Source organism: Dromiciops gliroides, chromosome 2 (assembly GCF_019393635.1).
Source record: "Dromiciops gliroides isolate mDroGli1 chromosome 2, mDroGli1.pri, whole genome shotgun sequence".
In the NCBI taxonomy this organism is placed as follows: domain Eukaryota; kingdom Metazoa; phylum Chordata; class Mammalia; order Microbiotheria; family Microbiotheriidae; genus Dromiciops; species Dromiciops gliroides.
In genome coordinates this window covers 384,129,256-384,156,787 of record NC_057862.1, presented here as the reverse complement: position 1 = coordinate 384,156,787, position 27,532 = coordinate 384,129,256, and the positions used below count along the sequence as shown (strand labels likewise).

The window sequence follows — 27,532 nt, the reverse complement described above, 5'->3', positions numbered from 1 at the left end:
ATGGTGTGGCCACTACAGATGCTACAGCGTCTTGGAGCCACAGGTGAGAGTTGGGTGGCAGGTGAACACTGAAGATGAATAAGCAACCCTGAAAAGGGCTCAGCAGCCCTCACACCAAAAGTACCGGTTTTCCATAACACCCATACACTTCATCCTGCTTATGTAATCAAGACCTAAATAATGTAGTTTAAACTTAATGAATGGTTGGAGCTATAACGATTGGAATGACGCCACCTGCTAGAGACTTACTGTAGGAAAGCTCCAACATGAGGAGAAGGCCTCTGAGGGCAGGACCATGTGGTTTTTCTTGGACGTCAGGAAGTGACGTTGGCTTGTGGGAAGAAACAGGGGGAGGCTGGCTCGCTGGCTCACTCTCTTTCCTGAGGACTCTGGTGGAGAAGGGAGCTATAAATGCGCTCTCCCTTTAATAGATAGATGAATCTAGGCCTTTCTCTCTCTCTTTACCAAATTCTTATTCTCCTTAATAAATGCTTAAAAGTCTAACTCTTGCTAAAGCTTATAATTTATTGGCGACCACTCATTAGATATTTTAGACAGTATAGCTAGAATTTTAGCCCTTACAGAGCACACTATTTTTTTTGCTTGCTGTTGTTGTTGTTGTTTGTTGATATCTGTATTCTGAGCATAATAGACTACGGATTTTCCCCTATCTTTTCCCCTTATCATTCATTGAATGATTGGCAGCTGTACTTAATTAGTGGTTTCTCAGACAATCCCTGTCACACTATCTCAAAGGCTAACTGGCTGCCTCAGGTGATAGTTATTTCCTCTTTACTCTGTTTCAAAGCAGAAAGAGACCAAATGACCACTTGTCCCCATGCTGGAGAGGACATTCCTGTCAGGTACAAGAAGCCTTGATGACTTTTGAGGAATCATCTAACTCTAAGATTCTGTGATTCTTTAAAGCCTCTTCTGAGCTAACCAACTGAACAACCTTCCCCCTCAACCCTCATCTAGCACTTTGTGTCTTTCTAATAATTTACCTGTCATATAATAGCTAAACCATTAAAGCTAATCATGTCAGTTGCTTATTTTCTTCCTAGGCTGTAAGTTCCACAAGACTTTGTATTTTCCTAGTCATCAGAAAAATGCTTTACATGGTGTAGGAGGCAAGTAAACATTGGTTGGTGTTATCTTCCTTTGAGTCAAAGTTTCGGTAACAGGACAAAAGAAACTCCTCCTATCTTGTGTTAATGAGAGCTTGAGGATCCCTAGGGAAGAAGGGAGAATCATGCCTATCTGTATGTGTCATTAGCCAGAAGAAAGTGGGGTGAGGTGGGAAACTGACCCAAGCTGTTCAGGTTGTAAGGAAGGAGGGCAGAGCTGTTGATGAAAAATAATATTTTTTTCACCAGACCTGTGATTTCACCAGTGTAGGGTGTTAAAAGTGAGGAACTTCCTCTACTGATCCAGATAATAATGATGATGGGGATAATAGCAATGGTGATTATGTAAAATGTTTTAATATTTGCAAAAAGCTTGGCAGGTATTATCTCATTTTATCATCATAACAACCTTGGGAGGCAGGCATCATTATTATGCCCCATTTTATAGATGAAGAAACTGAGGATGAGAGGTCAAGTGGCTTGCCTGGGGTTACACAGCTAAGTGTCTAAGGCTGGATTCGAACTCAAGTCATCTTGACTCCAAGTCCAGCATTCCATCCACTGTGCCACCTAGCAGATTAGCACCTTCCCTGTAATTATAATTTTAGAGAGTTGCCTGGAGATACTGAGAGGTTCAATGACTTACCTAGAGTCACATAGCCTATATTTGTCAGAGCTGGGATATGAACCTGAGGCAAATTATCTACCACATAGTACAACCTCTTGAGAGACATTGACTCCATGACCTATGAGAAAAGCAAGAATTAGACTATGCTATTTCAGGTTATCTTGTCTGTGAATGTGCCTCTAAGCTCCCAAAGTATTGAGGCAGAAAACACTATATGTGAAATCAAAGAAATTACTCCCATGAGGACCTACATGGGCAGAGCTCTCATACCTTCTTTTTCCTATGTCTTTGATAGAAGTGTACTTTTTATCAAGTTTCCATCAGAAATTGAAAGGCTCAGTGCTGTTGTCATTTTATTATGTGTTTGAGTTTCTCAAGTCTTGCCTGGTGCACATTGGTGAATATATGAGAATCCAGACCATGATGAACTCATGCCAGGGCTAATTGGTTTTATCAACCTTCCAATCAAAATGGGAATTAGACAGGTGTATTTGGAAAATGCCAACATGAACTCCATTAGTCCCATTTTGCCCCGGTGACACACAGAAAACAATTCTAATAAGGGTAAACCATAATTGTTTTATTTGGCAAGACCTTGGGTCTTCAAACAGAGAACCAGTTTAGTTAACTCTTTTGTTCAATAACCATAGGCCACTGTAGGGAGCCCCCGAAAGTGACCCTATAATCAAAGCATTTAGCATTCATTCAAACCCACAGCTCACAATCCTTCCTAGGGTGTCTTTGAACAGATCAAACAGAGGTTTTCTAGTAAGAAGAAAAAAAGGAATGTAATTGAACTAAACGATGGGAGAAGATTTACCCATACACACAAGGGATACAGGACTTCACACATTTCTTTCCTTTTTTTTTTTTTTTGTGAGGCAATTGGGGTTAAGTGACTTGCCCAGGGTCACACAGCTAGTAAGTGTTAAGTGTCTGAGGCAGGATTTGAACTCAGGTCCTCCTGACTCCAGGGTCGGTGCTCTATCTACTGTACCACCTAGCTGCCCCACTTCACAGATTTCTACAGTACTGGGAGAAGAAACCTGTAAGGGCAGCATTTATGACCTGGGAATACATGAGGGAAAGGGATCTATCTATGGCAAGGAACACATGTGGAAGAGGACCCATGAATAAGGAACAAATGTAAGTAGCCAGGGCAACTCAAAACTCCAAATGTGGCTGCAAGCCTCTCTCTATCTCACTGTTAAACTAAGGCTCTTTGTTATTCTCCTGCTAACAGGTCAAGTGATAACACCTGCTACTAACTGTAGTAACAGGTAACAGGTAGTAACTCTGTAGGTCCTCAGCTGCCATCTGCAAGACCAGCCAGACCAGAAGTATTGTAATAGCCCTCAGCTACTGAGGCCATCTACTCTCTTTTAATTCTTGGCTGTTTCCTCTTTTTAAGATGTATACCCAGAACCCAGACGGAGCAGTCCTTATACATTTCTCTGTCTTGTAAACTCCTTTGATTCTGGCTCTTAGATTACTCCCTGGTCCCACTCTACTATTTGATTTGGGTTTAGAAAATTCCTTTCAATTCCTATAAATTCCAATGTAAATTTGACTTTTGGAGCCAGACCTCTTGGGGCCAGGAGAGCTGGTGGCCTTTTACTTATATCTCTGACAACAACAGCAACAACTGCTGCTGCTACTACTACCACCACCACCACTACTAAAAATAATGACAACAATAATAGTATGCACTTATTTGAAGCTTGAGTTTTGCATATTTTGATCCCAGTTTTACCTAAGGAGAAAACAAGTGACTTGCTTAAGCCCTGGGGTCATGCAGCTAATAAAAGTCTGAAACTGGAGTCAAACTCCTGTTTTGTTTTTTTAACAAGAGGAACACTCTATCATTTGTGCCACCTCACTGTCTTTCTATATATTGAAATATGGATCAAGTTTTGAAAGTGAATTTGGTGTGGAAACCCTAGGTGAATCTATGGCTCAGCTCCATTCATGACAGTACAAAGGCTGTTTGAATGACCTGTGCTTATTCCTTTTGGCATTGGAGATTTCTATTAGCGTTCAGCCATCTTTGATAGCACACCCCTCAAGGTCTGAACTTCACCCAGAAGTGCTTCAAGGGAATTATCCATGACAAAGACAGTGATATTAAAGCAGTCAGGCAATAAGAAAGCCACCTAAACAAATATTTCCTTTTCAACAAACCCGTTAAAATCTTATCCGCTAAATACAGCTAGTGCTACAAGAAAAGATTGTCTACAAATATTGAACTTGTCAAGCTTTCTTAGCAGTCCAAAGAGTACAATGAATATATCAATACAGTTGCTTGATTTTTAAAAATCTGTATAGTAGAATGTATTGGACTAGATATTTCCTCAATATGTAGCTCTTCCAAAATATTTTAAACTTTAACTTGCCCCTAAAATATTTTTTCAACAGCTAATGTGTATTATTAGGGTTTTAAAATTTTTTCTATAATTTTGAATCTTCTGATGAAAGTGATGGCACAAAAAAATTTCATATATATAACAGTGACTACTCTAGCCTTCACTGCCTGGTGGCCAGGTATGTTACATTTCACCCTTCCTCCAGGGTTCTCTAGTACTTTAAGTGGATTAAGGATATCTAGTATCTGTCATTAGCTCAAGTCCCCACCAACTGTGTTCCTCATAGGATCTCATCTTCAAGGTTGCCATAGCTCAAGATCCTGGGTCCAAACACTCTATTGCCTGTGCCTAGACCTGAAAAGGACAAATGAAACAGACCAAAACCTCAGAACCAATTTTGGGGGCCACAGGGCCTACAAGCATTGGGATTGGAGGAATGGACTTAACCCAGACACCCAGATTACTGCATGGTGTTTATGCTCTGTGTGAACAGATTTTCACTGCCTGGATGCCAGTAGAAAGAGAAAGAAACTGTGCCTGTCAGGTAGATATAAAGACACAGGCAATAGAGACTGCTCCCATTCACCTGTAGGGAAAGTTACAAAGGTCCCTGCCTTCTTCCACATCTTAGATGATTTGGACATGCACAAATATGCTATATGTCTTTTGTGGGTTAACGAGGAAACATTAATAACAGAGATGAAAGGAAACCAAGTTAGAAACAATTTCCTCAAAGTTCTAATGGTTGTGTGGGATCATTTGAGGACTGTGCTCATTTCTGATCATAGTGTTTTCATTGTGACCCTCATGTGGAAGGTATGCAGAAGACCAAGAGATACCACTGCTCTGTCATGGGAAGTCTTATAAGAGAACCACATTATAGCAATGGTAGGCTGGGCTAAAACCCTATTCCACAAGATGCAAATATGCTTCTGAGTATTCATAAATTTAGAGCTAGAAGGAACTTCAAAAGACATCTAGTAGGGGCAGCTAGGTGGCGCAGTGGATAGAGAGCTGGCCCTGGAGTCAGGAGTACCTGAGTTCAAATCCAGTCTCAGACATTAAAACACTCGCTGTGTGACCCTGGGCAAGTCACCTAACCCCAATTGCCTCACACACACACAAAAAAAAGATATCTAGTATCATTCCCTGAACGTTTATACTTGAGGAACCAAGGCCCCAAGAAGTTACATGATTTTCTGAAGGTCACATAGATAGGAAATAGCAGAGCTGGGACTTGAACTTGGGTCCTCTGATTTTAAACCCAATTCTCCTTCTACTCTACTATGCTATTTATTTCCATCTAGTTGTATATGTTATTGAGTAGATTAAAAAATGGGAAGCTAGGTGGCACAGGGGATAGAGTGTCTGTCTTGGAATCAGAAAGACTAATTTTCTTGAGTTCAAATCTGGCCTCAGACACTTAGTAGCTGTGTGACCCTGGGCAAGAGACTTAACCCTGCTTGCCTCCATTTCCTCATTTGCAAAATGAGCTAGAAAAGGAAATGGAAAATCACTCCAGTATCTTTGTCAAGAAAACCCCAAATAGGGTCATGAAGTGTCAGACATGACTGAAAAAATGGCACAACAACAACAGATCTGTAAATAGGAATTCTGGTGCTAGGGACAAACAGCTGGAGAAGAGCATGGAGTAGAGCTAAGAAAGAAAAAAAAAAAGACCACTTCTGTGCACAGTCAGTCATCAAGTATTTATTAAGCACTTGATAAGCTCTGGGGATACAAAGAAAGGCAAAATCATTCCCATATTTGAGATAGATGGAGACAGAACTCATGGGACTTGATGAGGTTAAGACACTGGGAGACCAGGATGTCCAAAGGAGTCAAGATTTCAGGTAGAGAAGACAACTGTGAACTAGGCATTGAACTTATTGAGGAGGAAGGAGAGTGACCTGTAGGTAGGAGATGAACATAAGAAGGATCTGAAAACAATTGAGTGGACTTTAAAGGAAAGGAGTTGCTTGCTAATTGATGAGAACAGGTCTAAAAGTGGCCACAGGAAGAAAAGTCTAGGGGCAGCTAGGTGGCACAGTGGATAGAGCACCAGCCCTGGATTCAGGAAGACCTGAGTTCAAATCTGACTTCAGACACTTAACAATTACTACCTGTGTGACTCTGGGCAAGTCATTTAACCCCAATTGCCTCACCAAAAAAAAAAAAGTCTGCCAACTTTTCCTCCTGGTTCTGTGTGTCAGATGATGTGAGAGAAGGCACAGGCTTGGTGTCTTTGTGATGTGATGTGGTGTCTGTTTCTGTGAACACCAGAAGATGGGAGGGATAGGACAGGAAGAGATCCAGGATGAAGGGAAATCTCAAAATATATGGTTCCAGAAGAGACACTGGAAAAGGAAAGCAGGGGAAGATAGGGATTTACATGGCCAGTATATAGAAGGAACTTTTTTTAAAATGCTTGTTGAATAATTGACTGATCAGAGAAGGCTCTTGTTTTCTCTATAACTATTTGTACTGTAAAATAATGTATGGACTAATTTGTCCGTTGAGTATACCTGGATCCTTCACTTTGGTATCTGCTTTGCAGGACTCAGTTTCCTTATCTGCAATATAAAGGAGTTGGATTAGGTCTCTTCCAATTCTAAAGTCTATGGTCCCATAATCCTGTGAAGAGGGCATGGGGGACAAGAGAGACAGAGATTAGAAGGAACTGAGTAAGAAACTATAAGTCTCTTTCCCTGGGCTTCTTCTACAGCCAGTGTTCTTACTTGTGTGGGGGGGCATACGGGGGGGGGTGATGGTTGGGGTAGGAGTGACTGACCCCTTTGATAGTCTGGTGAAACAAATTATATTGAAATACTGTTATCACAATATTTTTTAAAAACAAAACAATTACACAAATCTCAGGTGAAGAACCCCCTGCTAAAAAGAGTCAGTAACTGCAATGGCTTTATAGCTGACTGCTACCATTAATGCCGAAGGGATGGATGGGAAGGACTGTAGAGCAGTGTGGATGAGCCAGAGACCATGGCAAATCAAGGGCTGGAGGAAGGATAATCGGGTTAAAAAGGGCATGCATTCAATAAAGATGTGCATTTAATGTAATTTGATATGAAAGCAAATGCAGATGGTGATGTTAGCCTTTTGAATCACGATCATGCTCACAAATAGGTTTTTCAATCTCATTGTTTAAAGAATTTTTAATCTCATTTAAAAAAATCAACCTCTATGATTCTGCCATTACTTCTAGTGACTTCTTCCTAATCTCCCAGAGTTGTGAATATCAAATATGATCATTGAAACATGCCTAGCACAGTAACTGAAGTCAAGAAGACACATCTTCGTGTGTTCAAATCTGGCCTCAGATACTAGCTGTGTGACCCTGGGCAAGGCACTTCACCCTGTTTGCCTCAGTTTCCTTATCTGCAAAATGAGCTGGAGAAGGAAAATGTCAAACCACTTTAGTATCTTTGGCAAAAAAAAAAAAAACACCCCAAAAGGGGATCAAGAGTCAGACACAACTGAAAATGACTAAATAACAACAAAAGAAATGACAAAAATGATGCAAAGTGAAATAAGCAGAACCAGAACAGTGTACACAGTAACAGCAATACTGTATGATGATCAATTGTGAATGACTTAGCTATTCTTAGCAATACAATGATCTAAAACAATTACAAAGGATTTAGGGTTAAAAATGCTGTCCAACTCCTGAGAAAGAACTCATGGAGTCTGAATGCATGTTGAAGCATTCTTGGTTGTTTTGATCTGCATTTTCTTTTGCAACATGGCTAATATGGAAATATGTTTTGTATGACTGCACATGCAGAATCTATATCAAATCGCTTGCTTTCTTGAGGAGGATAGAGGGGAGGGAGAAAGGAAAGAATATGAAACTCAATTAAAAAAACAAATGTTAGAAATTTCTGTTTACATGTAATTGAGTAAAATAAAATTAAAATTAAATGTGTGTGTGTGTGGGGGAAGTCCTCACTGCTAAGATTTCTATTAATTCAAAGCTAATTAGTAAGTGGTATAGTAAATGGAGAGCTATCCTTGAAGCCAAGAAAACTTGTGTTCAAGTCCTTCCTCTAATACTTACAGGCCATGTTAGACTCCAGCCAATTAATTTCTCAATGAATCTCACTTCACCTCCCAATGCTCTATGCAATTCACTAAGGCTATAAGTAATAGAGAGGTACCAATGTCCATTGCTGGCAGGAGTTTGCTTACCAGCAGCTTCCTATTCAAATGTAACCCTGGGGCAGCCCCTATTCCCTATGATGTTAGATTCTTACATATATTTGACATAGTGGTTTTTTCTTCAACCTGGGTTCTACTTACTGTGACTATCCACAATGAAGACATAAATTGAAAATACAGCTTCTTTTCTTCACTGATTACAAAAATTTTTATATAGAGGCAACAACAAACATTTTTCAAGTGCTTATTATGTGGCAGGCCCTTTTTGGGGGGGGGAGGGGGAGGGACAATGAGGGTTAAGTGACTTGCCCAGGGTTACACAGCTAGTAAGTGTCAAGTGTCAAGTGTCTGAGGCTGGATTTGAACTCAGGTCCTCCTGAATCCAGGGCCAGTGCTTTATCCACTGTGCCACCTAGTTGCCCCCTTTGTGGTAGGCACTTGCTAAGGACCAGGGATGAAAAATGTTCTTGCTTTGAAGTCATGTCAACATGGAATTATTAATTATTAAGTGCCTGCTAGGGCCAGATACTATGCTAAGGATAGGATATAAAAAGGAAAGCAAACAGTCCCTGCTCTTAAGAAGATCATATTCTAATGAGGGAGACAACATGCAAAAAAAAAAAACCCACCTATGTACAAATAAGCTATATATAGAATTAAGTGGACATAATCTCAGAGGGAAAGCATTAGCATTAAAGGGAATCCTACCTTCCTGGAGGAGATGAGATTTTGGCTGAGACTTAAAGGAACCAAAGGAAGCCAGAAGGCAGAGATGAGGAGGGAGAGAATTCCAAGCATGGGAGACAGCCAAAGAAAATACCTGGAGTTGAGAAACAGAGTGTCTTGTTCAAGCAACAGCAAAGAGGCCAGTGCCATTGGATCACAGAATACGTGCAAGAGTATAATGTAAGGAGCAGCTAGGGGGTGCAGTGGATAGAGCACTGGCCCTGGAGTCAGGAGGACCTGAGTTCAAATCCGGCCTCAGACACTTGACACTTAGTAGCTGTAAGACCCTGGGCAAGTCACTTAACCCCAATTGCCTCACCAAAAAACCCAAAAAAACCCAAAGAACAACAGTATAATGTAAAGTATGAGACTGGAAAGGTAGGAAAGGGCCAGTTTGTGAAGGCTTTAAAAGTGAAATAAATTTTTTTATATTTGATCCTGTAAGTAATAGAGAGTCACTGGAGTTTATAGAGTAGGGGAGTTACATGGTCGTAAGCAGAGAATTGACTAGAGTGGAGAAAGACCAGTGGCAGGGACATCAACCAGAAGCTTTCTACTTTTGACATAAAAGATAGAACATTGTGCATTAGAACATCTTTCAGAAAATCCATATACAATTAGGGGTGGGACTGGATGATCTAAGGTCCCTTCCAACTCAAAATAGTATGACCTTATGATCCTATGATCTGATTAGTTTAGAGGTGAATGAGTTTTCTTGGAGGTTAATGGGAAATCACAGGCCAATTTTGTAAACTGTCAGTGGGTCAGCGACCAATGATGAAAGAAAGGGAAAATAATAATGGCAATTTGCTGGGCAGGTCATATTCTATAAGCGAAATATGACAAAACTTAGAAAAAGAATGTTTTTGAGGCCTCCTGTCAAAGGAGAGAAGCGGACATATATATTGTTGTTTGTTCTTTACTTTTGAAGAGGACCAATGAGATCCGAAGGGTGATGTCTTGACTTGCAAGTGAATTGGATTTAAGCAAGGCAACATTGTGAAAAGTCATCAGCCTCACTCTATCCTCTAGGGTCATCGGAGTCCAGTGGCAAGATATAGGTCAGGATGACTAGTGATGGCCCCAGATGCAGTGGGAGACCTTGGCCTTTTTAAACTAAGGTTTTTCCCAGGTCTCACTTTGTCCAAGTCAACACCCATTTAGTATTAAAGACTAGGTAAGAATTGAAGGAAAAGATGACCTAGTTTGCCTTCACAAAAAAATTCAAGCATATATACATGCATACATACATACACATATGTGTATGTGTACATATACACTTGTACATATATATGTATGTGTGTATATATATGTGTGTGTGTAAATATATATATATATATATATATATATATATAGAGAGAGAGAGAGAGAGAGAGAGAGAGAGAGAGAGAGAGAGAGAGAGAGGTTGAAAATATAGGACTTGGCAACAAATTGGGTATGGGGGTAGGATGAGAGTGAGGAGTCCAGGATGATACTTGGGTTGAGAGCCTAGGTAGAATGGTGATACCTCTGATAGTGTCAGCAGAGAACAAACCCAGAACTGAAAAAAAAATTTAGATAGGAATTTATTGTGTAGTCTGGCAGGGTGGGGTGAGGAGCTGAAAAAGGTAGCCTGCTCCACTTCACACACCCCCAATCTTTGTAAGTTTACATTACATAGAGTTAAAGGGACAGTGAGATAAGTGCAAAAGAGAGACCAAAGCAAAGGTCTTTCACTCAATCTTCATTAATAATTCATTTTCTTAAACATTGTGATTTATAGAATATTGGAATTTTCTAGCTAGAAGGGACATTTTAAGCCATTCAATATTTATAGAAGAGGAAAGTGAAGGCTAGAGTTATCCATTGCTCTATGTTTTTGTTTTTGAATTTTTAGGGTTTTTGTTTGGTTTTTGTTTTGGGGGTTTTTTTTGCAGGGCAATGAGGGTTAAGTGACTTGTCCAGGGTCACACAGCTAGTAAGTGTCAAGTGTCGTATTTGAACATAGATCCTCCTGGATCCAGGGCAGGTGCTTTATCCATCCAGGGCCAGTGCTTTATCTGCTCTATGTTTCAAAATTTTTTTTGTTTTTCAATGAACAAAAAACAAAATTTATCTCCCTCCTATCTTATCCTCCCAATTGAAAAAGAAAAGAAAAAATGTAAAAGAAAAAGAAAGAAAAGCAAAATCTTTGTAACAAATATGCATAATAATGCAAAACAAATCTGCCAATGTCCATGTTTCAGTCATCACCCTGAAACAATCCCCTCTCTTTTAGGAGATGGGTAATATGTTTCACCACAAGTCTCTGGAACTGTGGTTGATCATTGCATTGATCAGTTTTTAAGTTTTTCTAAAATTTTTATCATTATGATGTTGTTTCTGTATGAATTGTTCTTCTGGTTCTGCTCATTTCTTTCTCCATCAGTTCAAACAAGTCTTACCAGGTTTCTCTGAAACTGTCCATTCATTACTTAAATACATTCCTTAAGTTCATATACCTAATAAATAAGAGATCTGGGGTTTGAACCCAGGTCTCAACTCCCAAACCATTGTTCTCTCCACTACACAATGCTTTAAATTATGTTTAAAAAAATAACCCAAAGAAATTTAGCATTGTTAATAATCTCACTGGGTCAACTTTAATGAACAGATCTTTCAGTGACAGGGCTAAGAATCACTCAACTGCATACATATTGTTACACTGAACTACTGGTGTCAGTAGAATCAATCAATGTCATCCTATTCTTTCTTGGCCTATTTCTTGATATGAATGAATGCCTTTCATATAAGCTATTGCTTATACGGAGATCATCATCATAGCTAACTCCTTTGCTGAAAGGCACATACCATAAGACTTTATTTTGGCGTTGACACAATCTATATATTTTTTCCACGGGTCATATAAAACCCTATTTCTTTGGCCTCAGAAAAAAATTATTTTTTTCTGTTTCCTGTCACACCCCATTTATGGAATGTGACCTGCTCAGCAAAGTGGCCTTACCATCATTATTCTCCCTTTCTTTCCTCATTGGTCCCTGCTCCTCTGACAGTTTACAGAATTGGCCTGTGATTGCCCATTAACCTCCAAGAAAAGTCATTCACCTCTAAACCAATCAGGTTATAGGATCATGGGGTTATAATATTTCAAATTGGAAGGGGTTTTATGTTATCCAATCTTATCCCTTAATTTTATACATATTTTTAAAAAATTTTTATACACATTATATAAAAGATGTTCTAATGTACAACATTCTATTTTGGAAATCAAGAATAGAAACTTAGTGATGCAATGAATTGTGGCCAATCAGATTCCAGGAAATACTGTTCCAGAATATATTTCCTTATAAAAATCTTTCTCTATATGGATATGTTTCCTACACATCAAACACCTCAGTGGGAATACACCTTATTGTGGATACATTTATTAAATCAAGTATCTAAAGTGGACAAAACATGAAACAGCTTTGGGAACAGTCCTAGCTTCCAACCATATCAGTGTGAGGAAAGTAATCAAGGCCAAAACAAAGGTAATGTTTAAAGAGATCTATGAGCATATAAGATTTATAAGCAAATAAGAGGCAGTAACATCTTGAGGAGCAAGTTGCTGTTTTCAGTAAACTAGAGACAGGATTCAATAAACAAACTAAATTAATGATAAGCTCCTGTTCTATTCAAGTCCCTATGCTAGCCTACCATGGAGCCTACCATGGGGATGAAAAGAATATGACACCGGGACAGCTAGATGGTGCAGTGGATAAAGCACCAGCCCTGGATTCAGGAGGACCTAAGTTCAAATCCGGCATCAGACACTTACTAGCTGTGTGACCCTGGGCAAGTCACTTAACCCCCATTGCCCCACAAAATAATAATAATAATAATAATAATAATAATAATAATAATAATACACCTGTTGATACTTAGGCAAACTCTGGAGCAGGGAGAGAGAAATCTCTGCTGTGAGATAGATTGGGCAGGATCCATACTGGAAAGTGAGCAATCCCATTTCCCAAACTGACTCAGGTTGGTACCAGGATGTGACCAAGAAGCTGAAATCCAAATTCTCGAAACATGGTGGGGAAAACTGGCTGAAGGAGCTGAGATTTAGGATAGGAAAACCTTCCAGATCAGTTGGCAAAATACAGTGAGTAGGAGTGTTGGAGAGCCAGTTATGTGTCTGGCTCAGTCTGATTCCCTAGTTTGGGTCTTTTTATGGAGGCTGCTTATGCTTTTGCCTCTTAGTTTCTCTGGCTTCCTTCAAGTCTTAACTCAAACACAGCTGGTGACTTCCTCTCTCAGATTACTTCCCATAAACTCACTAGTGTATATCTTGTTTGTATGTATGGATATCTCTTCTTAATTATTTACATGTTGCCTTCCTCATTAGAATATGAGCACCTTGAAGACTGAATTTTTTTGTGTGTGTGTTGTTGTTTTTTTACCTTTTTTATATGTCCAGTGTTTAGCATAGTGTCCAGGACGCATTAATTGCTTAATAAATGTTTTTGATTAATCAATAAATAGAATAAAAAGATTTCCGTGGTAAATAGGGAACTGACACAAATTTTTTTGGGGGGGTGGGGCAATGAGGTTTAAGTGACTTGCCCAGGGTCATACAGCTAGTAAGTGTCAAGTGTCTAAGGTTGGATTTAAACTCAGATCCTCCTGAATCCAGGGTTGGTGCTCTATCCACTGTGCCACCTAGCTGCCCCCCAAATTAAGTATGAGCAACACACTTTTTTTTTTTTGGTGAGGCAATGGGGGTTAAGTGACTTGACCAAGGTCACACAGCTAGTAAGTGTCAAGTGTCTGAGGCTGGATTTGAACTCAGATCCTCCTGAATCCAGGGCTAGTGTTTTATCCACTACTCCACCTAGCTGCCCCCTGACACAAATTTTTAAGACCAAAAGCCATTTCCCCAATAAATAGATGAGCAAAGGATATGAATAGACAATTCTCAAAAAAAAAAAAAAGAAACATCTTCCTAGTAACTATATGCAGAAGTGCTCCAAATTACCACTAATAAGAGAATTAAAACACCTTTGAGGTCTTACTTCACAGCCATTAAATAGGCAAAGGTGATATAAAGTGAAAGCAGTAGATGTTCGAGGGACTACAGGAAGTTGGACACCCTATTATACATCAGGTGGAACTGTGAATTACTGCAACCATTCTGACTGGGACAGTCAGGGAAAGATTCCTCGAAGAGGTGGCATTTGAACTAGGTTCAGGATAAACAGGTCAAATCTCTCTCCTAATCCTGACCTTGACCAAACCTTTTCTCTCAACGATGTGTATAGTATATACTACAATCAGGGATTTGAGCAGCATCTTCTTTGAGAATGACATCAAGGAAGACAATTGTATCATTCCCACAACCTGACCCCACAGGTTCAAACACTCAACAAAAAACTATGGCACCTGAAGTCATAGGGCCCAGGCTTGAATCCCAGCTCAGACATTTGATATGTGTGGCCATGAGAAACTCACTTGCCCTCTATGACCATCAGCTTACACTTTGTAAGATGAGAAGAACAAGACTGTCATTAGATATCTCAGAAGGTTTTTGTGAGGAAAGTCAATTGTAAATGTCTATACACACACACACAAAATATATATATATATATATATATATATATATATATATATATATATATATATATATATATATATATATGGAGAGAGAAATTATTATAAGGCGATAGGAAAGCATTTTTAAAACTGTTCTCAAAATATTGTATGGTTTTGAATCTCCTTTTTGTTTTCCTCTTAGGAAAAAAAGAATGTTCTACAGAGGAAAAATCAGTCTATTCCCACTCATCATATTAACTACAATGTTAGTGTTTTGGGGACATTTTTACAGGCAACTGTGACGGCTTGATGAATGGGGACATTATTTGATCTCTTATAACTAATTTGAAAAAGATCAAATTACTATTTCTGTCTTTTAAAAGTGATGGTTTGGGGGCGGCTAGGTGGCGCAGTGGATAAAGCACCGGCCCTGGATTCAGGAGTACCTGAGTTCAAATCTGGCCTCAGACACTTGATACTTACTAGCTGTGTGACCCGGGGCAAATCACTTAACCCCCACTGCCTCACTAAAAAAAAAAAAAAGTGATGGTTATACATATATCAGTCCCATATTGTTCACACTTAAGCATCAAAGCATGATAGTGCTGAGGACCATATTAACTTGCTGAGACTGTCTCAATGAAAAGCAAAGCGATCCCTTTCTCTGTCTCCTCCATCTTTGTTTCAGGCCCTCAGGTCAGTGAGAAATTAATTTAAATATTTCCTCTAGTGACCCACCTTATCTCTGAAAGAGTACACTGTGCTAAAATCCCACCTTTCACATGTAGTCTTTCCTGATCCCTATTAATCCTAGTGTCTTCCCTCTGGTGATTATCTCGCATTTATTTTGTATATGGATTGTTTGTACATAGCTGCCCCCTCCTCCTTTTAAACTGTGAACCCTTGGAGAACAGGGACTGTTTTTCTTCTCTATGTCTCTTCAGCACTTCAGATAGTGCCTGGCACATAGTTGGTGCTTAATAAATGTTTGTCACCTGACTGTGGCTGGCAAATGTGGGGAAGACCCTGGATTTGCTCAATGCTCCATGTGGGCTTAAATTCTATCTATCTCACTTAATATACTTACTTAGGCAACTTGGGCAAGTCATTTACTCCTCAACTCTAGGTTCCCTGTCAATAAAATGAAAGATCCCTGAGGTCCCATCTGGTTCTTACATTCCTGTTTTTAAGATCCCTCTCAGTTCTAATATTCTAAGTCCCATATTCTACCACCCTATGCACTCAGCTCCTTTCCAAACCTATCTATGACCCTCAGCTACTATATTATGGTATAAGAATGGCCTGTCCTCACAAGATATTGGCACCTTAGCATGATCGGAGGGGAGACCATCAATGTACAACTTGGGTATCCCACCTCTATGATGATACTGAACAAGTTTCTTAGTCTGCTAAAATATGAGTCCCACTCAACTACTATTTTTTATTTCAGTAATTATTAAGAGGTTTCTTCCAAATTTAAAAATGACATGAACTTTCTATTTTTTGTTGTTATTGTTCAAAAGCACAGAGCCACATACGTCAGCATGGAACTATGCCTCTTGGTAAGTGGGATTTTTGTTTGTTTATTTGAAGATCTCTTATATGTTCTACATTAGGGCTAACTTTGGTGGCAGATCAGTGAGGCAATTATAATGGTGGCAGTGTATTACAGTAGCAAGAATTTAGGATTTGGAATCAGAGGACCTGGGTTCAAATCCTGGCACTGCTACCTACTCCCTCTATGACCTTAGGCAAGTCACTTTCCAGTTTCCTGTGTCCCAGTTTCCTCATATGTAGAATGAGGGGTGGACTTAATGACCTCTAAGATCCCTTCCATCTCTAAGCCTATGATCCTTTGGTATTCAGAGACAACAATTCAGCCAATGGCTCCAGGTTAGGTGAACATGAGAAACACCATAGGGCCCCAGTAAGGACAACAATGGGAACAATTGTAGATTGGAGAGCAGATGGTCATGTTGCCCTCCCAGGAAGATGGATGAAGACTCATCATGAAACAAGGTGTTTGGTATTTGGTGAAGGGAAAGATAGGGCTACAAATGGCAATGGATTCCTAGAAGAATGGCTTTGTGGAAATATTGAAACTTAGTTACTTATCAGACTTGGGTGGCATTTGCCCCTATACATGGGCATTCTGAGAGACACAACCATGATCCCCTCTACTTTACCTTCATAGAAGTTCTGCCTCTTAAACCAAAGTCCACTCACCATTAGCTTCTGATCCTCAAAACAACCCTAGGAGGTAGATGGGGGAGAGAAAAGAGGAATTATTATCTCCATTTTGGAGACAGGCAAACTATAGCTTAGAGGCCTTGAATTATTTGACCACATTCAAATGGTAAGATAATGGATGGGGTAGACAACAGGAATCCAAGTCTCCTATTCCTGGGTGAGTAGCTTCATTTGCTAACAGTATTGTAGAGGTAATCTTTGAGCCAAAGGATAGAATCATTTCCAATTGCAGCAAATGCCTTCTGCTTCACTAGCTTTACCTTCTGTTTGTACTCAGGAAGAAGAAAGTCAAACAAATTCTTCAATACAAAAAGCCTTACTCATCACCCTGGTTCCATTCCAAGTAAGAATCAAATCTTTGCTGGTACATCAAGTAGATATCCTCCTGGCCTATTTCATTTTGAGGTGCACAGCTGGCAGTAGCATGGAGAATATTCCAGATGTGTGGGGGGGAGCTCTCTGTAAGTTTTTATTTTATTCCCCCCCCCCCAAAAGCTCTTATATATAAAAGGATGGTCTGATGAGGATCAGGCACAGACAGTGAGAAAGTTGACGTATTTGACTTTATGCCTGGATGCCTGTTTTATCAGGAAGACAGGACTTCAGGATCTGTTTAAGGGACAAAATTAAATTAATTTGCTACAAGAGGATGTTTATTTCTATCCCTGGCCCTTGCCTTAAAGAGGAGCAAAGGAGATGGAGTTGAAGATGGAAGAGGATGACAAGATCCTGGTGAGTGGAAGGATAGAAAATTCAAAATTTCTACCGGGCAGCTTATTTCCCACTTAATGTGTATACATTCATATACACATACATATATGTACAAATACATATCCATATATAATACATACAGATATACTCATACATAAATATATTTACATATGTATGCGTGTATACATACATACATACATATATATATATAATGCATGTATGTATTAACATGAGAGGGACTAGATCTATGATTTGATTGGTATAGGAAACTCCTAAGTGAGGAAACTCCCTCTACCAATATATTGGCATCATCACTGCAACGTATAATCTTAGCTCTAAGAAGTCACACATTCAGAGGTAAAACGTACTCAAGTTCACCAAGCTCGCTCGCTCTCGCTCGCTCTCTCTCTCTCTTTCTCTCTCTGAGAATTTAAGAAAATTAAGTACAAAAATTTCAGCTAATCAAAAAAGGTAAATTAAGGCACAATTATTTCACAATAACAGCTCACATTTGCATGGGACTTTGCACTTTCAACACGTTATCTCATTTGTGAGGCAGGAATTAGACTTTTTTTTCATTTAATAGAGAAGAAAACTGAGGCTGAGAGGTTAAAGTTCTTGGCCAAGGTCACCCAGCTAGAAGGAACAAGGGGGTGAGGGAGGGCAGAAAGAAGACTTTTACTGTTTCCAAATCTTTCACTGAGGATGGAGAAAGGAAGATGCAGGAAATTTAAAATCAAAGTATTAATAGTTTATGAACTTCATATCTGGATGGGACCTTAGAAATCATCTTAACATCCAATTCCTTTATTTTATGTACATATGACCACTCTAAGTCCCAGAGATTAAATGTAAATTGCCAAGATCATAAAGCCAATGAATAACAGGGTTTCAACCGAAGTCTTCTAACTCCAATCTCAGAACTCTTTTCATTACATCACGTCTCTTGTGAATACTCTTCATCTCTTGCTTCTCCAGTTCTTCATATGGAACAGAAACCTGCCTCCCTAAAACTGTAACCCACTGATTCAAATTCTGCACTTTGGAATAGGTATTTAAAGATAACCATTAGGCCCCCTCTTAAGTCCTTTTTTCTCCAAGATAAACATTCTTTGTTGTTTCAGTTAATTCTTGCATGATATAATTTCCAGGCCCTTCATCCCTTTCTAGATGAACTTGCCCTCCTCCAAATCACCTCAATTTTGTTAACTATTCTTTTTAAAACTTCCCATAACTGGAGAACAACATTGTAGATAGGGAGAAAGGATCATGGGACTATCACCTCCCTTATCATGGACACTCTGCTTCTATTATTTCAGCCCAAGATTACATTAGGTTTTTTCAAACTACTAGATCATACTGTTGATTCATTTAGAGCTTTCTGTCCACTAAAATTCTTAGAGCTGCTAAGGAAGATCTACCTTCTACAAATAATTAAATTTGGTTTGGGACATATATAAGTTATTTTTGCCTCTGTTCACTTTTCATCTTGTTAATTTCTCTGGTGCAACTCATCTACGATTTTCCATAAATTCTTCAGTATGGGTCTACTCAATATGTTGAGGGTTTCCTTGCTTTCTCTTGACATCACAAGAATACCAATGGAGTGCATAAGCTATTATTTGTTTATCCCTTATTATTGTCAAGTGATAAGTCCATCTTCCTTTTGGTTAATAATTTTTCTTGGGGGGGCTGGACAATGAGGGTTAAGTGACTTGCTCAGGGTCACACAGCTAGTGTCAAGTGTCTGAGGCTGGATTTGAACTCAGGTCCTCCTGAATCCAAGGCCAGTGCTTTATCCACTGCACCACCTAGCTGCCCCCCCTTGGCTAATAAATTTTTTATGACATCTTTTACTGTACTTCTTAGTAATTCCTTGTTTATAATGTCTGCCTCTACCATGTATCTCTCAATTACCTTTTGGGTAGCTCTCAACTTAAACTCTTAAGTGACACTAAAATTTTATGGCTCATAGCCAGCCATTATTAGTAACATCCAAAATTTGGCAAGTGTACCTTCTGGGTCTCTCCATTAAAGTTATTGATAGTGTAACCATTGACTCAAAGGGCCAGTTGAATGGGACTCTCTTTTCACTGGTGGAGATTGATTTCTCAATGCTGCTTGCCTGCATGAGAGTGGGTGGAGTTGGTGAGAGCTAGAGAGAAGAGGGATCCAAGCTCTTCCATCTTCCAGCCTCATAAGAGAATGTGCCATTCCAACCTCTCTTCAGGTCACTAAAGGGAGAGAAAAGTTCTGGAAAGAACCTGACAAGGAGAGGAGCTGGAAATCTCTAATTTCTTTCTTTCTTTCTTTCTTTCTTTCTTTCTTTCTTTCTTTCTTTCTTTCTTTCTTTCTTTCTTTCTTTCTTTCTTTCTTTCTTTCTTTCTTTCTGAGGCAATTGGGGTTAAGTGATTTGCCAAGGGTCACACAGCTAGTAAGTGTCAAGTGTCTGAGGTCAGATTTGAACTCAGGTCCTCCTGAATCCAGGGCTGGTACTCTATCCATTGTACCACCTAGCTGCCCCATCTCTAATGTGTTTCTATCACCAGTTTGCTATACTAGAGACTTCAGGGAATTTCCCCTTGGATGAGATCTGGTACTCTCTTAATTGAGCTGAATTATCTCCTTCCCAGTGGGATAGTTCCTTCATCCTATATTATCTGGTATATATTCTCCTCTGTGTATTTTCTCTAATTTCTGTTTGCTATTTGTTGAGTTTATCTTTCTGTTTGCTGAATGTATTCGTTGTGTAACTGGCATTTGGTAGGAAGGAAGTCAAGCCTTGGATATAGCTTGGGGCAATCCTTTCCCATTAAGAAATAGGAACCAGCAGTAGAGTTTGAGCCTAAAACTTACTTCTCCTAGACTATTACTATTTAAGGGAGCAGATAGATATAATTCTAGACCAGTACCCCCTTCTCCAAGGATTGCAGAGTGGCCAGTCTCTGGCCTCAACCTCCTGCTTTTCTTCCTGGCAGGAATAAAAGTCTCCCTTGGAGGAAAGTGGAGACAGGAGACACTAGAGATGTCTATTCTCCCTTTGAGAGCTCACTATGAGCCACATCTACACAGATCCACGTAGACACACATAACCCATATGTCCATATGGACAAAAGCAAAACAGAGCCACAGACCCCCCCTACAGTAGAATGGGCCAGATATGACATGCCTAGAATACTGATTAATGTGTGGGTGCCAGTGTGAAAACAAGCCTCCAGCACCTTGATTACTTTGAATTCAAAGTAAGAGTTCTTATGGTTCTCATTTCTAAAGAACTCTAAGTTTTACAAAATACTTTACACACAATGGTCAGTCAACAAGCATTTGTTAAGTGACCACTATGTACCAGGCATTGTGCTAAATGCTGGAAGGTAGAGAAGTATTACTATCATCATTTTAGAAATTAGGAAAAATAGAGGCAAAGAGACATAATCAAGCTGGTATAGATGGCAAGGAATTGCATCAGGATTCGAAACTAGGTCTTCAAAAATAGTCGTTGATCCCTGCTGTCTTCACTTCCTAACCTCCTTTGAATCTGATTTCTGATTTCACCATGGATGGCATTGGAACTTCTCTCTCTGCAAGGTTGCTTTTTTTTTTGAGGCAATCAGGGTTAAGTGACTTGCTCAGAGTCACATAGCTAGTAAGTATCTAAGGCCAAATTTGAACTCAGGTCCCCCTGACTCCACGGCCGGTGTTCTATCAACTGTGCCATCTAGCTGCCCCAAAGTTGCCCTTTTGCATTTTTTGACATGGTTCACAGCTCTTTCTTCCTAGATACCATCTCCTCTTTGGTTTCTATTACTTTGCTTTGTTGTGGTTCCCTTTCCATCTGATCATTCCCTCTCAGTGTCTTTCTCTAGTCCAACACTCTTCTTCCCCTTCAGTATGGGTGTCTTCTAAGGCTCTCCCCTCTGCCTTCTTCACTTCTTGTCCCACATTCTCTCCCTTGGTAAATTCATTCAATCCCTAGTTCCATTATCACTCTCTATTCAGGAAACTCCAAAGTCTCATCTATCAAAACCTAATATCTCTCCTAAATTCTAGTCCTGTATCTTCAGCTATCTTCTGGATGTCTCCACCTTAATGTGATGTTTAGCACCTCAAATTCAACATGTCTAAAATGGAACTGATCTCTCCTCCTAAATCTTTCCTTACTCCCTTCTTCCCTGTATCTGGTGATATCACTATTGTCCTCTCAGTCACCCCAGTTCAACATCTTCTTTTTCTCTTTTCTCTTCCTTATTCCTGATATCCAAGTTTTGACATTCCTATTTCCACTACATTTCTTGAATCAGGCCTCTCTTCTCCATTCACACAATCACTAAACCTAGCTGATACCCATCTTGCTTAAACTATTGTAATAGCCCTTTAACTCCCAACCTCCAGTTTCTCCCTTTAGCAGTTCATATTTTATGCAACTATCAAACTAATCCTGACCACACTATTTTCCTGCTAAATTTTTTTTCAGTGTTCCTTCACCCTCACATTTAAAACCTTGTTGATGGAAATGAATTACTTTCTGACTCCAAGTCCTTTGTTCTTTCCACTAAACTATACTGCTTAATTGGGCTCATAGGATTTTAGAACTGTAAGGGATCTAAGAAATGTTCCAATGTCACATCCACACTATAGTGTACCAAGAAGACCTGGTAGATTGTAGAAATAGTCCCATCCACACTATAGTGTACCAAGAAGACCTGGTAGATTATAGAAATAGACTCTACTAGAAAATTAGCCTCATGTTCTCTGAGTCTCCTCATTTTTCACCAAATACTTTGAGCATATTGAGAATTGAGTATCTTTTTTTTTTTTCCTTTTAGTGAGGCAACTGGGGTTAAGTGACTTGCCCAGGGTCACACAGCTAGTAAGTGTTAAGTGCCTGAGGCCGGATTTGAACTCAGGTACTCCTGACTCCAGGGCTGGTGCTCTATCTACTGCACCACCTAGCCACCCCTGAGAATTGAGTATCTTTTTAACAATGATCTGTTTTACATTACCTTCCTCTTCTATAAAACAGTGCAGTATAGCTGGAGAAACAAGGTGGATTATGGGTGTTTCAAAGAACCAATCACACGAGGTTGATGCCTTAAAGGTATATGCATGATACCAGCTTTGGATCTGAATAGGTATTTGGGTGTCATTGAAAAGTGACATCACCAAGAGGATATTAAGCAAATTTCTCTTTTTTTATGTGTCTCAAAGGATGATGAGAACTCCTGAGCAGCTAAGAATCAAGACTTATTCCCTATTAAACTTAATTTTAGTAAAAGACTTCTGGGCAACTAGGTAGTGCAATGGATAGAACACTGGCCCTGGAGTCAGGAGGACCTGAGTTCAAATTTGGCCTCAGACACTTGACACTTAATTAAGTGTGTGACCCTGGGCAAGTCACTTAACCCTCATTGCCCTGCAAAAAAAAAAAAAAAGTTATTGTAAAAGACTTCTTCCAAATCAGAAAAAAATTAGTATGACTCTATTTTCCATTTCTTTAAAGTGATGAAGAACATAAATTACAGATGCATTATTGGTAAAATCCTTTGTTTCATAAATCTCTCTCCTTATGGGTTGGGGCTTGGGTCTGGTTGGAGAGTGATGAGGAAGACATGATGACTGGGTGATAAGAGGCTAAGTGAGTAGGAGACATGCTATATAGAAGTACATTATTATATTTATATTGGTTGTTATAATATTTATGCTATATAACACTTAGAATATTATATTGTTGTGTTATATTAATTACATTAAGAAATAAATATTATTTTAGATATGTGGTAAAATTATTACGTATACTAGGCAGCTTTTGAAGGACCTCCCCTTTTGGGGAAGGAAAGACTGAAGGTGCTTCCGGAACGCCAGCCTGCTTCCGGGACTCGGCCTTTTTTGTGCTTGGCCCTTGTCGTGGCGGTGCATGTTAGCTGTCTCTGGTGGCGTGAGAAACTGTAAACTTTCAGGTTTGGTGAGTTAATTATGGAAAACCCTAAATTCCTGTGAACCAGCTTAATTGGAAACGATCTGGGTATCAAATAGGTTAAGCTTAGAGTTAAGAGCATTTCTCTGTATTTCTATGTTCCTATTTCCTTATCTTTGATTTTTATTAGTTTCACCTTTGTTGTTTAATTAATTCCCAAGTAATAAAATCTGATCCTTTTGTGAACTAAAGCTTAAAGGCTCCCTTCTTGTTGGCCTGGGAGAAATATCTAAAAAGGTCAGTTCAGAGGAGAGGGTGAACCTAAAAGGTCCCTCATGTTTCCGGGACCCCAGTATTAAGGCGAGTCAGCCAAATAACGCTCTGTATATCAAATTTAGGCCCTCACAGATATATTTTATGTATGTATATATACATACACATATATCTAATGTTTTTTAAATATATGACTATAATATATGCTATACATATACACATATACTTCAACTCCAAGTAGGCATCTAGAAGAGTGGTTAACCAGATACTAAGCAAGGCCCCTGGCTTAGCCACTCAACAGACTGTTAAAGCACACCCACACATGGGCATCCCCATCATGACAACAGTGCTCACTCAGAGACTGAGTCTTAATTGTGAAATACCATAGATTTAACTAAGTTTCCCTAATCTGCCTTTGCTGCGCTCAGCGGACTATTTTAGGACTTTACCTCATTCATAACCCTCCCATCCTTACCTACCCTGGTTTATTAGTCTCCCACAGGAGCCAATATACACGGAAGCATTTTAAACTAGAGTAAATATATCTTGTCTCACTCTCTTTACTTTCAGGAAGGATGCAACAAAAGAACACTTCCACCACTCAAAAGAAGCCTACCTGTTAGACTGGTTTAATTCTGAGTAAGAACAAAATCTCTGCCTTACAGAAATTAATAGAGGGGCGAAGCTCAAGATGAAATGATAGGTTTGTTCCATATCACCAACCTGGGGAAGATTCCAGATGTTGGGGGAAAGAAATTGGATTTTATTTTTTTAAGCCTCTTGTTTTTCAAACACTTTTACATATTAAAAAGAAAATAAAAGGAAAAAAAAAAGCAACCCCAAGTCTGGATTGTAATTTTATAATTGAGAAAATAGGCACTCAGAGAAGGTTAGTGACTTGCTCAAGGACACACAGCTAGTAAGCAGTGTGCAACTTCAGGTCTTTTGATATCAAGTTCTGTGCTTCTTCTCTGGCCTGTCTACCTAGCCATGGCCTCTTTGTATCTTCCACTAGCAGATATTTCTATCCTTATATTTTCTCTGTTGGAGAACAATGAAAGGGATACAAATAAGGCAGAACTAGTGAATTCAGAGGAAATCTGGGCTATTAAATGGAAATTCTATTTTAAAATAAAATTTTTTTTTTAGTGAGGCAATTGGGGTTAAGTGACTTGCCCAGGGTCACACAGCTAGTAAGTATTAAGTGTCTGAGGCCGGATTTGAACTCAGGTACTCCTGACTACAGGGCCGGTGCTCTATCTACTGCGCCATCTAGCTGCCCCCTGGAAATTCTATTTTAACCATGAATTCCTGCCTAATGTATATACAACCATTCCTGATTTTAAGCAAATTGTATGAAAAAAAAAATTTCAAAGTTACCAGAAAGATAAATTAAGGGGTGATTTTTAGACTTATGGAGTTTTAAAGCTGGAAGGGACCTTAGCAATCAATTAGCCTATGCCCATGAATTTACAGACAAAGAAATGAAGGCCCAGAGAGATGAAGACAACTGAAGCTGCACAGCAAGTTTGTGGCAGAGTGAGACTCAGAGAATTTCCAATTGGAAGCAATTACAGTTAACCAAATGAGGAAACTGAGACCCGGAGAGGTTAAGTGACTGACTCACCTTGGGTTATTTAGGTAGCAAGTAGTATAGCCAGGATTTCAACTAGGTTGTCCCTAACCCTAAATGTAACATTAATTCTGTTACCTCACATAGCCTCTCTGATAAAGCCTGGCTCTCCGGACAGCCTTAGTAGAAACAATGAAAAGGTTTACTTTGCGGGGGAGGGGGGCAGGGAAGCACTTAGATTGAAGCATACTTTTTTCACTTTATTTTTCTTGGTTTTCCCCCCACAACATGGCTAATGTGGAAATATATTTTGTATGACTTCACATGTATGCTTGGTATCATATGACTTGCCTTCTCAATGGGTTGGGGACAGGCTGGAGAGAGGGAGAAAGCTTGGAACTCAACATTTAAAAAAATTAAAATAAATAAAATATACTTTTTTAAAAAGAAAGGAAAAAACACTTAATGAAAATAGCAGAGAATTTAGGAGTCTCAGGTGTCTGAGGGAGGTGACAAAAATAAAGACCTCAATGCTCTTTCCATCCTCTTTTCCCCAGTATATTCCCAATGCCTACATGAATTTTTGTAATGGAAGGTGAACCAGTTTCGATCTAGGCCTCCAAAAAGTTAATGTGTAAAGATGTAACTAGAGGAGGCATATGCTTCCTTTAACCACAGTTATGGTTTCAAATAGCCCTGATATATGAGGAATGATACATCTGGTGTCTCCTGAGGCCTTTCCTGAAGAGGCCATGGGGGTAACTGTTATAGCCTTATTATCTCTGGGAAATGGGAAGACACTCAAGCTTCCATTTCGATGGGGATTTGGGAGGGAGCAGTAGTATAATTTCAAATCATACTTTAGTCACTATTATCAGCCCTGATCTATGTAAAAGTGCTTTTGTTCACTTTGCTTTTTTTTCTGCGTGGTGGTGGTGGTTGTGGTGGTGGTGTTTTTTTCAAACAGGGGATGCCTAGATGTTCTAACTGTGACAGATTGGTATGCTCCGATTGTGTGGGAAGGCACTTATAAGACAAAACACCTAGAGCAACATTACAAAGAACAAAATATCACTGTGGGCTTAATTGTGTTTGCCTTTGGAAGATAGATACAGGGAATGAGTGCTTTTTCCTTCCATCTTCTCATACTAGAAAAATTGGGGAGAGTTCCTCTACCTCCAGACTTAAGAAAGACTACCAAACTACCCATCAGTAACCTTAAACATTTATTTAATCCATCATTGGTAGTAATGTAAGAAGGTGTAAGCACACAAGATTTCCCCTTTTCCATGGCCACTAACACTGTGATGGGCAATGGAAAGAGCACCCAACTTGAAATCAGATGGGGCCTGGGTTTGATTACTGATTTTGATATTTATTAGCTGTATAATTTGGGGTCAATCATTTTATATTTTTCACCTCAGTTTCCTCATATGTAAAATGAGCATAACGTTTGTAAAGATAAAATTGCCTATTTCTCACTTATTTCTTACAGGTATAGATATAAATCCTTGGAGAAATTCACTAAATCTGCTGATAAATATTTTATGGTGAACCAGAAAGTTATATTTTATATCATGACAGATAACTCCATGAGGATTTATCCAATTTTGTTAGGTCCTCTTTGAATATTCAAAGTCTTTGAAATCAACAGGGGGCAGAGATGGGATGATAATATGCTAAGGATGAAGATCCTTGGGGAATATATCATAAGTCACATTCAAGATGCAGTTGACTTCCTTTTCTGCATGGATGTATATCAAATCTTTAAGAATGAATTTGGATTGAAGACTCAGGAGAGTTGGCTGCTCAGAGCCAGCCCAAGTGGTATTCAGAAAATTTAAATGATTTCAATTATGAGAGGCAGCCTGATTCAGCAGCATACATCCCCTTTGACCAAGGGGATTTCTATTATATTATTGCAGTGTTTGGGGGCACACACCAGAGAATTCTAAACCTTACCCAGGAATGCAGCAAAGGGATGGTTCAGGACAAAGAGAATGAAATTGAAATTGAGGGACATGATGAAAGTCACATAAATAAGTACTTCTTTTTAAACAAACCTACCAAAATCTTATCACCAGAATACTGTTGGGACTACCATCTGGGAGACAATTCACATGCTAAATTAATCAAGATGGGTTGGCAACCAAAGAACAATAATGTGATTAAAAATAATCTTTGATTTATGATTGTACCATCAAATTTGTGGATTACAGAGTACATTCTTCTGACCAGTTCCTAAGG

General features: G+C 39.2%; 1 pseudogene; it reads left to right on the top strand.

The window, feature by feature from the left end:
- LOC122738938 lies at nucleotides 1-27,470 on the top strand (annotated as a pseudogene).
- Nucleotides 27,471-27,532: the final 62 nt, after the last annotated feature.